This window comes from Carcharodon carcharias, assembly GCF_017639515.1.
Source record: "Carcharodon carcharias isolate sCarCar2 chromosome 33 unlocalized genomic scaffold, sCarCar2.pri SUPER_33_unloc_1, whole genome shotgun sequence".
Classification (NCBI taxonomy): Eukaryota; Metazoa; Chordata; class Chondrichthyes; order Lamniformes; family Lamnidae; genus Carcharodon; species Carcharodon carcharias.
In genome coordinates, this window is record NW_024470690.1 from 1,042,005 (window position 1) to 1,054,527 (window position 12,523).

A 12,523-nucleotide genomic window follows, 5' to 3' on the forward strand; every position below is an offset into this window, starting at 1 on the left:
CCAGCAAATTGGCAAGGTCCACTCCGAGAAACCTTCCAAACTGCTGCTCTTTAACTGCGCCAGCCCAGGCTGCTTTGCATCTTCAGTTCTAGCACACTGTCTCTTGTACTTAAAAAGGAATACTCTGAAGTCTCAGAATGCATAACCGCTGCACATTTTCAATGACAACTGAAACCAATCCCCAGGAACTGTATCTCAGCTTGGGGTTCAATGGGTTGTACTCTGTCCCGAGTCAGAAGACTGTGGATTCAAGATCCCCTCCAAACACAACCCAGGCCAACGCTTCCAGTGCTATCAGTGAGGGAGTGTCAAGGCCCTGTCTTCAGCAAGATGTTAAACCCAGGCCCCGCCTGCCATCTCGGGTGGACTGAAAGATCCTATTCACACTATTCAAAGAAAGAGCAGGGGAGTTTATCCTGGTGCCCCAGCCCGAGAACATTTAATGAACTTAACTGAGGCTTGTAAGGTAATACAGAGAAACTACTTCCTTTTCTAGGACAGCCCAGAACCATCAAATGTGAGCCAGACCATTTTGTCAAAGCAGAGTGGAAATCTGGAACTCTCACCCCCCAAAAAGCTGTCGAGGCTGGAGGTCAATTGGAAATTTTGTTCTATTAAGGGACATGGAACCCAAATGGAGTCATGATACAGGTCAGCCAGGGTCTAACTGAATAGTGGAACAGGTTCCAGGGATTGAATGGCCGCCTGTTCCAACATCAGCAAAACAGATGATCTGAACACGACAGGAGCTGGGGACTATATGGCTTCTCAAGCTGCTCCGCTATTCAATCATCACAACTGCTTTGACTTCCAATTCTCCCTTGGTTATCTGACACACCAGAAAGCTGAACGGAGGAGGGCTGGAAATCTCTATCCCAGGGGACTGCCAAAGATCCAAAACCCTCAGTGAAGAAATTCCTCATCTCAGACCTAAATAATCCACCCCCTTATCCTGAGACTTTTTGGCATCTCAGGGGGATGGCCAGGAAAACAGAGCCGAAACTCAAAGTCAGCCATGAATGGTATCAAAGACGCAGCAGGCTCGAGGGGCCGAATGGTCTCATCCTGCTCCTATTGCTTGCGTTCTTGCCATTTGTCGGAGCTTGCTGTGCACAAGTTGGATGTTTTGCTTTCTACGTTACAACTAGACTCCAAGCTTGTGAAAGGCATTAGAGGAACGCAAAATCTTTCTCACTATTAGAACAGATAATGAAACTAGCTCCCACTACAGCAGTGAATAACTGGATTGCAAATTACAGCAGCGAGCCTGACTGATAACATGGGGGTCATGTTTGAGAATCTGAATCGCACAGTTTATTGACAGGAATTGGCCATCACCGATCTTTGAACATCAGTCATACAAAGAACAAAGAAAAGTACAGCACAGGAACAGGCCCTTTGGCCCTCCAAGCCTGCACCGATCATATTGCCCGTCAAACTAAAACATTTTGCACTTCCGGAGTCCGTATCCCTCTATTCCCATCCTATTCATGTATTTGTCAAGCTGCCTCTTAAACACCACTATAGTACCTGCTTCCACCACCTCCTCTGGCAGCAAATTCCAGACACTCACTACCCTCTGTGTGAAATACTTGCCCCACACATCTCCTCTATAGTTTTCTCCTCTCACCTTAAATCTATGTCCCCTAGTAATTGACTCTTCCACCCTGGCAAAAAGTTTCTGACTATCTACTCTGTCCATGCCACTCATAATTTTGTAAACTTCTTTCAAGTCGCCCCTCAATCTCCGTCGCTCTAGTGAGAACAATCTGAGTTTCTCCAACTTCTCCTCATAGCTAATAACCTCCAGATCAAGCAGCATCCTGGTAAACCTCCTCTGCACCCTCTCCAACGCCTCCATATCCTTCTGGTAATGTGGTGACCAGAATTGCACGCAATATTCCAAGTGTGTCCTAACCAAGGTTCTATACAGCTGCAGCTTGACTTCCCCGCTTTTATACTCAATACCCCTGCCAATGAAGGCAAGCATGCCATATGCCTTCCTGACTACCTTATCCACCTGCGCTGCCACTTTGAACCTGTACACCCAGATCCCTCTGTCCGTCGATGCACTTAAGGGTTCTGCCATTTACTGTATAATTCCTACCTGTATTAGACCTTCCAAAATGCATTACCTCGCATTTGTCCAGATTAAACTCCATCTGCCATTTCTCCGCCCAAGTCTCCAACCGATCTATATCCCGTTGTATCCTTTGACAATCCTCTTCACTATCTGCAACTCCTCCAACCTTCATGTCATCTGCAAACTTACTAATTAGCCCAGTTACATTTTCCTCCAAATCATTTACGTGTACTACAAACAGCAAAGGTCCCAGCACTGATCCCCGCAGAACTCCACTAGTCACAGCTGTCCATTCAGGAAAGCACCCTTCCACTGCTACCCTCTGTCTTCTATGACCAAGCCAATTCTGTATCCATCTTGCCAGCTCACCTCTGATCCGGTGCGAATTTACCTTCTGTGCCAGTCTGCCACGAGGGACCTTGTCAAAGGCATTGGAGATGGAACGGAAGGGCCCTATCCATATGATATCCACTTTGATAACAGCCCACATCACTTGGATTAGGAAAGGTTGTGGGTTCGAGCCTCTCCTCCAGAGGCCAAGGGAGGAGCTGCATTGTTTAACTGCTCTCAGCTGGAGCAGCTGCTCAGGCCATGGTTCATGACCCCGGAGCCACATTCACGAGCAGAGAGTCTGACTCCAGCACCCTGACCAACTTCAGCCCTCAGGAGCAATAAGAGAATTGATCTCACTGCTGTCTGTGGAAACTCACTACGGACAGGAATCCTTCCAGTTTGTGTGAAGTATTTCAAAGCATTTAAAAGCGAATAGAGCTTGATACATAGAATTCCACTGAACTTACAAGAGCATTCAAAACACTTTATGAATGTTCCACACGAGCCTCCACCCCTCATCTTCTCTTCATCTCCTTTCTCCCTCATGTGTTTATCCAGCTTTCCCCTTAAATGTATCGATACTGTCCACCTCGACCACTCCCTGTGGGAGCGAGTTCCACATTCTCCCCACTCTCTGGGTAAAGGAGTTTCTCCTGAATTCTCCGTTGGGTTTATTAGTGACTGTCTGATACTGATGGCCCCGAGTTCTGATTCCCCCACAAGCAGAAACATCCTCTATACATCTACACTATCAAACCTTGACATAATTTTGAAGATCTCTGGTAAGAGACTTGGGGAAAAGAGCCCCAGCCTGTTCCACTCTGATAGCTTTAACCTGGCAGTTCTGCATCAACCCTTCTAATTGTTTTGCACTTTCTCCAGTGTCTTTAATCCTCCCATGTTAGATTTAAACACCTGTAATTCTGCAGTTCCACCACTAAACAATGCACCAAAGGGTGAGGTTGAACTGGGTCCATTTTCCACAGTGGTACATTTTCATAGCGGAAGTGCCAATGTGTTTGAAATTCACATCAAAAATTCCAAACTAGTTTCTGAATCCAAACTTCTTATCGAGACACAAAAACGGCTGCACCTCCCATAACCTCAATGTCCTAAAGTCTTTCAGAGCTAATCTGACTTTTGGAATAAAGGAAATACACCCACCAACTGGCACACAACAAGATCCCACAAACAGCAAAACGATGATGAACAGATAAAGTTTTGTGATGTTGGTTAAGGGTTAAATATTGCACCAGGGAGAAACCCCTGCTCCTCTTCCAATAGTGGACACTGGATCTTATACACTGACTGGAGGGGACAGACAGGCAGATCCCAAGTTTAATGACTCACCCAAAAGATGCCCCCTAACCAGCCCCCCCATCACAACGGAGCAACTCACCCACCCTCCCTCCGCACCAGCCCTCCCAGACGGAGCACCCCACCCTCCCTCCTAAACTCACCCTCCCGGACGGAGCACTCCACCCTCCCCGAAGGGGCAGCCCTTCCTCCCTCCGCACCGGCCCTGTATGGTGGCACCTCTGCACTGCACTGGGAGTGTCAGCCTGTGCCGTGGACTCAGGCCTCTGGAGGTGTTACTGAGCCCTGATCTGTTGAAACATTGGCACAAGTGCTAAAGCCTGAGCCATGGCTGGGAGCATTTTAGACGAACATGGTGATGTACTGGTGAGTACAGGTCTGTCACTGAGGGTAGCAGTAATTTGAGAGCACGGGACAAAGGTTCAGATGCAACGCATTCAAACCCCACAGAGCTGCATCCCATACGTATTCCAATGCCTGGACCACTGAAGACTCTCAAAACCCCAATATATTCACCAGTGCCCGAAAGGGAGGGACACGCTCCTTCGACTTGTGTGTTGCACACTGCTCAATGCCTGATAACGTAAGTGAGCAAGTCATTCTGCTGCAAACCTGAAGGACAGCCTCAGTAAATATAGGTCTGTCAGCATCAACCACAGCACAGAAACTACTCCAAAAAAAATCACACAAGTGTAGCATGCTGCTCAGCAAACGTGGGTTTCAGTAACATCACTGTCAAAGGTAATCCCAGTCACACAATTACTGCTGCCTTGTTAACACAAAGCAGCCTGAACTGTGAATGCCAAGAGGCACTCCTTCCATTTCAGCTGAATGAGATCAGATGCAGCATTCCCTTCAGCCAGTCTGCTCGATACACACAGAAGAATTAAGGCAGCAGGGAGCTCCCAATCCAGCCACTTCTGCCTCTTTACTGGCCCGGTACCCAAGATTTCACCAAGTGCTCTCTACCCAAGCATCTCTCTCAGCTTTCCCCAGCACTGCGTCCACTCCTGCTAAATAGCCCTGGAGAGACCCACCACCGCCCCATACCTCAGTACTGACCATCGGAAGGGGTGGCCCAGATACCCGACACCTGATTTATCCCAACGCTAGAGATAAGACTCCCTTCCTTTCCCCATCCACACAGATGAACTTCCTCTCACCCCCAGCCAAAATGGACTCCCTATTCCTCCTGCCCATTCTCACACTCCTGAGAGATAGCCCCCCCCCAAAAACAGGTACTGATTAAGCTCCCGGTACAGACAGCCTAACCCTGCTCTGCAGCTATCCCAAACCCACCGCCATAAAGTCTCTCACCAATGCAACCCCCACCTCGCGGACCAAACCCCACCCACTCTCCTCCCTCTAACCTCAGGTAAATGCCCCTCTTAACCTTCACTAGTCCCAGCGCAGAATAAACTCTCCTTCAGGATTCAGGGATGAGTTTGTAATCCCTTCACTACCCCATCCAGGTGGGACACCCTATCTCCCCAAGGCTAAACTCTCAACCCCAGCAGCAAACAGCCATAATCTGCCCACTACCTCCACCAAATTAAACATTCCCCTTTCAGATTGAGATCCTGCACCCTTCTCACACCCTACCCTACCTTTGGGATTACTACTCCCATCTCCACAGGATTATTGCCCTCTCTCTCTGGGGTTATTACATCTCCCCTCCCCTCTCTCTCTGGGGTTATTACATCTCCCCTCCCCTCTCTCTCTGGGGTTATTACATCTCCCCTCCCCTCTCTCTCTGGGGTTATTACATCTCCCCTCCCCTCTCTCTCTGGGGTTATTACATCTCCCCTCCCCTCTCTCTCTGGGGTTATTACATCTCCCCTCCCCTCTCTCTCTGGGGTTATTACATCTCCCCTCCCCTCTCTCTCTGCGGTTATTACATCTCCCCTCCCCTCTCTCTCTGGGGTTATTACATCTCCCCTCCCCTCTCTCTCTGCGGTTATTACATCTCCCCTCCCCTCTCTCTCTGCGGTTATTACATCTCCCCTCCCCTCTCTCTCTGCGGTTATTACATCTCCCCTCCCCTCTCTCTCTGCGGTTATTACATCTCCCCTCCCCTCTCTCTCTGCGGTTATTACATCTCCCCTCCCCTCTCTCTCTGCGGTTATTACATCTCCCCTCCCCTCTCTCTCTGCGGTTATTACATCTCCCCTCCCCTCTCTCTCTGCGGTTATTACATCTCCCCTCCCCTCTCTCTCTGCGGTTATTACATCTCCCCTCCCCTCTCTCTTTGCGGTTATTACATCTCCCCTCCCCTCTCTCTCTGCGGTTATTACATCTCCCCTCCCCTCTCTCTCTGCGGTTATTACATCTCCCCTCCCCTCTCTCTCTGCGGTTATTACATCTCCCCTCCCCTCTCTCTCTGCGGTTATTACATCTCCCCTCCCCTCTCTCTCTGCGGTTATTACATCTCCCGTCCCCTCTCTCTCTGCGGTTATTACATCTCCCCTCCCCTCTCTCTCTGCGGTTATTACATCTCCCCTCCCCTCTCTCTCTGCGGTTATTACATCTCCCCTCCCCTCTCTCTCTGCGGTTATTACATCTCCCCTCCCCTCTCTCTCTGCGGTTATTACATCTCCCCTCCCCTCTCTCTCTGCGGTTATTACATCTCCCCTCCCCTCTCTCTCTGCGGTTATTACATCTCCCCTCCCCTCTCTCTCTGCGGTTATTACATCTCCCCTTCCTTCTCTCTCTGCAGTTATTACATCTCCCCTTCCTTCTCTCTCTGCGGTTATTATATCCCCCCTTCCTTCTCTCCATGGGGATATTACATCCCCCCTTCCTTCTCTCTCTGCGGTTATTACATCTCCCCTTCCTTCTCTCTCTGCGGTTATTACATCTCCCCTTCCTTCTCTCTCTGCGGTTATTACATCTCCCCTTCCTTCTCTCTCTGCGGTTATTACATCTCCCCTTCCTTCTCTCTCTGCGGTTATTACATTTCCCCTTCCTTCTCTCTCTGCGGTTATTACATTTCCCCTTCCTTCTCTCTCTGCGGTTATTACATTTCCCCTTCCTTCTCTCTCTGCGGTTATTACATCTCCCCTTCCTTCTCTCTCTGCGGTTATTACATCTCCCCTTCCTTCTCTCTCTGCGGTTATTACATCTCCCCTTCCTTCTCTCTCTGCGGTTATTACATCTCCCCTTCCTTCTCTCTCTGCGGTTATTACATCTCCCCTTCCTTCTCTCTCTGCGGTTATTACATCTCCCCTTCCTTCTCTCTCTGCGGTTATTACATCTCCCCTTCCTTCTCTCTCTGCGGTTATTACATCTCCCCTTCCTTCTCTCTCTGCGGTTATTACATCTCCCCTTCCTTCTCTCTCTGCGGTTATTACATCTCCCCTTCCTTCCTCTCTCTGCGGTTATTACATCTCCCCTTCCTTCTCTCTCTGCGGTTATTACATCTCCCCTTCCTTCTCTCTCTGCGGTTATTACATCTCCCCTTCCTTCTCTCTCTGCGGTTATTACATCTCCCCTTCCTTCTCTCTCTGCGGTTATTACATCTCCCCTTCCTTCTCTCTCTGCGGTTATTACATCTCCCCTTCCTTCTCTCTCTGCGGTTATTACATCTCCCCTTCCTTCTCTCTCTGCGGTTATTACATCTCCCCTTCCTTCTCTCTCTGCGGTTATTACATCTCCCCTTCCTTCTCTCTCTGCGGTTATTACATCTCCCCTTCCTTCTCTCTCTGCGGTTATTACATCTCCCCTTCCTTCTCTCTCTGCGGTTATTACATCTCCCCTTCCTTCTCTCTCTGCGGTTATTACATCTCCCCTTCCTTCTCTCTCTGCGGTTATTACATCTCTCCTTCCTTCTCTCTCTGCGGTTATTACATCTCCCCTTCCTTCTCTCTCTGCGGTTATTACATCTCCCCTTCCTTCTCTCTCTGCGGTTATTACATCTCCCCTTCCTTCTCTCTCTGCAGTTATTACATCTGCCATCTGCATTTATTACATATCCCACTCCCCTCTCTCTCTGGGGGCTATTACATTCCCCCCTCTCTCTCGCGGGGGCTATTACATTCCTCCCTCTCTCGCGCCGGGGTTATTACAGCCCCCCATCTCTCTCTCATCAGGGTTATTACACCTACCCCCTCTCTACCGGGGTTATTACACCTCCCCCCTCTCTCTCATCGGGGTTATTACACCTCCCCCCTCTCGTGCTCATCGGGGTTATTACACTCCCCCCCCATCATCAGGGTTATTACACTCCCCCTCTCTCTCTCACTGGGGTTATTACACTCCCCCCTCTCTCATCGGGGTTATTACACCCTCTCTCTCACCAGGGTTATTACACTCCCCCCTCTCTCTCACCGAGGTTATTACACTCCCCCCCGCCCTCTCTCACCGAGGTTATTACACTCCCCCCCGCCCTCTCTCTCACCGGGGTTATTACACTGCCCCCCCTCTCTCACTCTCACCGGGGTTATTACACTCCCCCCACCCTCTCTCTCTCACCGGGGTTATGACACTCCCCCCACCCTCTCTCTCTCACCGGGGTTATGACACTCCCCCCACCCTCTCTCTCTCACCGGGGTTATGACACTCCCCCCACCCTCTCTCTCTCACCGGGGTTATGACACTCCCCCCATCTCTCTCTCTCACCGGGGTTATTACACACCCCCCCTCTCTCTCACCGGGGTTATTACACTTCCCCCCCCTCTCTCTCACTGGGGTTATTACATCCTCCCCTCTCTCTCTCGCACCGGGGTTATTACATCCCCCACCCCTCTCTCTCTTGCACCGGGGTTATTACATCCCCCACCCCTCTCTCTCTCACCGGGGTTATTACATCCCCCACCCCTCTCTCACTGGGGTTATTACATCCCCCCCTCTCTCTCACTGGGGTTATTACATCCCCCCCTCTCTCTCACTGGGGTTATTACATCCCCCCCTCTCTCTCTCACCAGTTATTACTTCCCCCCCTCTCTCTCTCTCACCAGGGTTATTACATCCCCCCCCCTCTCTCTCTCCAGAGTTATTACATCCCCCCCTCTCTCCCACCGGGGTTATTACATCCCCCCTCTCTCTCTCCAGAGTTATTACATCCTCTCTCTCTCTCCCACTGGGGTTATTACATCCCCTCCTCTCTCTCACCGGGGTTATTACATCCCCTCCTCTCTCTCACCGGGGTTATTACATCCCCTCCTCTCTCTCACCGGGGTTATTACATCCCCTCCTCTCTCTCACCGGGGTTATTACATCCCCTCCTCTCTCTCACCGGGGTTATTACATCCCCTCCTCTCTCTCACCGGGGTTATTACATCCCCTCCTCTCTCTCTCACTGGGGTTATTACATCCCCTCCTCTCTCTCTTACCAAGGTTATTACATCCCCCTCTATCACCGGGGTTATTACAACCCCCTCTCTCTCTCAGAGGGGTTATTACCCCCACCCATTGCTTTCCAGGATTATTGGCTCTCCCCCGTTTGACCTAAGCCCCCCTCCCCCCATTTGATTTATCTGCTTTCCTATTTACCCCCTTTCATCCTGTTTGATTTACGCTCTCCTCCCCAAATCACCCCGATTTGCCCCTTTCCCTGATTTCCCCATTTGATTCACACCCCCCTCTCCCCCTGTACGATTCACCCTCCTCCCCCTGTACGATTCACCCTCCTCCCCCTGTATGATTTGCCCCTCTCTCTCTGATCCCCCCCCACCCAGCGCCGCTCTCGGTGTCTCACACACCCTGAGCCCAATGGCGGCCGCGGCCTCTCTCTCTCTTTCTCCTCCCTGCGGCCTTGTTCTATCCCGATCTTCGGGTAAAACCTATAATCCGCCCTCCACTCCTGTCCCCTAGTCCCCAGCCTCTGATCTGTGGCCCAACCACCCCGCTCACCCTCCCCGCTGGGCCGTTACCGCCGCCTCTCCCGCCGCCGCCACATGGACGCCACTCACCGTCCGAGAGCCTGGCAGGAAAGGGCGGTGCTGCGCATGCGCTCGCCCGGCTGATAACCCGCCGCTGCGCATGCGCGGTGTCGGGCCCCGCCTCCTCTCCCAATGCGCAGGCGCCGTGGTCGCCGCCCTTGACACTGCGCCTGCGCCCCGTGCAGGGTGTGGGGAGGCGAAGGGCTATCCCTCAAAGCGCTTGCGCGTAGATTCCGCCTCCCCTCCCCCGCTCGGCGCCACTGCGCGCTGCGCTTGCGCGCGGGCTTTCCATCCCTGCCCCCCGCTTGGCTCCACGGCGCGCTGCGCCTGCGTGCGGGATTACCTTCCCCTCCCCCACCCAACAGCATTGCGCACTGCGCCTGCGTGCGGGCTTTTCCTCCCCTCCCCCACCCGACATCATTGCGCACTGCGCCCGCTCGGTCCTGCGCTGTTGCGCAGGCGCAGGATTCTGCTGACTCTCAGGCTCAGAGCGGCCGGGGGAGGGGCAGGTGCGCCTCTTAAAGGGACCGCGCCCTCATCAGCATCACTTCTCCCAAGGAGGCAACATTGCATTGCCAACGGAAAAAATAAGAGGAGGCAAAGGCAAGGCCAGTTTTCTTCAGCGAAACAATTTGAGGTACAAGATAAACCATGTTTTTTATGGAATGGGGGAGCAGGCTAGAGTCAGAGAGGTCTACAGCCCAGAAAAGGGCCCTTCCGCCCATCAATATCTGCTGGCCAAACAAGTCCCCAACTATTCTAATCCCATTTTCCAGCACTAAGACCATAGCCTTGTTTGCCACGGGCATCGCAAGTGCACATCCAAATACTTCTTCAAGGTTATGAGGGTTTCTGCCTCTGTCACCCTTCGGGCAGTGAGTTCCAGAGTCCCACCACCCTCTGGGTGAAAAAGTTCTTCCTCACATCCCCTCTAAACCTCCTGCCCCTTACCTTAAATCTATGCCCCCCTGGTTATTGATCCCTCCACCAAGGGGAAAAGTCCCTTCCTGTCTACCCTATCTATGCCCCTCATAATTTTATACACCTCAATCATGTCCCCCCTCAATCTCCTCTGCTCCAGGGAAAATAACCCCAGTCTACCCAAAATCTTCTCATAACTAAAACTCTCCAGCTCAGGCAACGTTCTGGTAAATCTCCTCTGCACACTCTCTAGTGCAAACACATCCTTTCTATAATGAGGAATCCAGAACTGCACGCAGTACTCTAGCTGTGGCCTAACTAGTGTTTTATACAGTTCCAGCATAACCTCTCTGCTCTTGTATTCTATGCCTCGGCTAATAAAGGCAAGTATCCCATAAGCCTTCTTAACCACCTTATCTACCTGTCCAGCTATCTTAAAGGACCGGTGGACATGTACACCAAGGTCCCTCTGATCCTCGGTACTTCCAGGAGGCCTGATATTCATCGTATATTCCCGTGCCTTGTTTGTCCTGCCCAAGTGCATCACCTCACACTTATCTGGATTAAATTCCATTTGCCACTGATCAGCCCATCTGACCAGCCCATCTATATCGTCCTGTAATCTAAGGCTATCCTCCTCACAATTTACCACCCCACCAATTTTCATGTCACCCGTGGACTTACTGATCAGCCCTCCTACATTCAAGTCTAAACCGTTTATATATACCACAAACAGCAAGCGACCCAAGACTGATCCCTGTGGAATCCCACTGGACACAGGCATCCAGTCACAAAAACACCCCTCGACCATCACCCCCAGCTTCCTGCCACTCAGCCAATTCTGGATCCAATTTGCCAAATTGCCTTGGATCCCATGCGCTCTTATCTTTGTTATCAGTCTCCCATGCGGGACCTTATCAAAAGCCTTGCTGAAATTCAAGTAGGTTATGTCAAATGCATTGCCCTCATCTACACACTGGTCACCTCTTCGAAAAATTCAATCAAACTGGTTAGACGTGACCTCCCCTTAACAAAACCATGCTGACTGTGCTTGATTAATCCCTGCCTCTCCAAGTGTAGATTAATTCTGTCCCTCAGAATTGCTTCCAATAGTTTCCCCACCACTGAGGTTAGACCTGTAGTTCCCTGGTTTGTCCCTTCCTCCTTTCTTGAATAACGGTACCACATTGGCTGTCCTCCAGTCCTCTGGCACCTCTTCTGTGGCCAGGGAGGTATTGAAAATTACTGCCAGCGCCCCTGCTATCTCCTCCCTTGCCTCACTCAACAGCCTGGGATACATTTCATCCAGGCCTGGAGATTTATTTACTTTTAAGCCTGCCAGACCACTTAGAACCTCCTCCCCTTCTATGCTAATTTCTTTAACTATATCACAGTCCTTCTGCCTGATTTCCATACCCACGTCATCCCTCTCACTTGTGAACACCGACACAAAGTATTTATTTAGAACCCTACCTACATCTTCCGGCTCCATACATAAATTACCACTCTGGTCCTTAAGGGGCTGAATGGCCTCCTGCTCCTATTTCTTATATTAAATGATCAAAGACATTCCCAAATGTTCCATCGACAATATTTCAGCCCAACAGTCATGAGATCACAATTTTGGTTGAGGGAAAGTATTGACCAGGACACTGGGGAGAGCTGCCCCTGCTCTTCTTCCAATAGTGGCCATGACTTCTTGTACCTGGTAGAGGGGCCAGAAGGTTCAAGGCCTCTCAGTGCTGTATTCCCTCAGTGCTGGCACTAGGAGTACCGGCATGGATTATAGGCTAAATTCTCTGGAGTCAGACTCGAACCCACAACCTTCTGACTCAGAAGTGAAAGAGTGTGACCCAGTGAACTGCAGATCACATTCACACCAGATCATGTCTTAAATCTGAAAGATAAGCTGTACTCATGTATTAAATCTGAAAGTGAAGTTATACTCATGTATTAAATCTGAAAGATAAGCTGTACTATTTATTTTATA

General features: G+C 50.7%; 1 protein-coding gene across 1 annotated transcript in view; it reads right to left on the reverse strand.

Annotated features, from left to right (window-relative positions):
- LOC121274157 (eukaryotic translation initiation factor 5A-1-like) overlaps positions 1-9,739 on the reverse strand; it is a 30,525-nt gene extending 20,786 nt beyond the window's left edge. Inside the window, exon 1 of the mRNA XM_041181337.1 lies at positions 9,643-9,739. The gene's annotated coding sequence lies outside the window, so the exon portion shown is untranslated. The remainder of the gene's footprint in view (positions 1-9,642) is intronic.
- Positions 9,740-12,523: the final 2,784 nt, after the last annotated feature.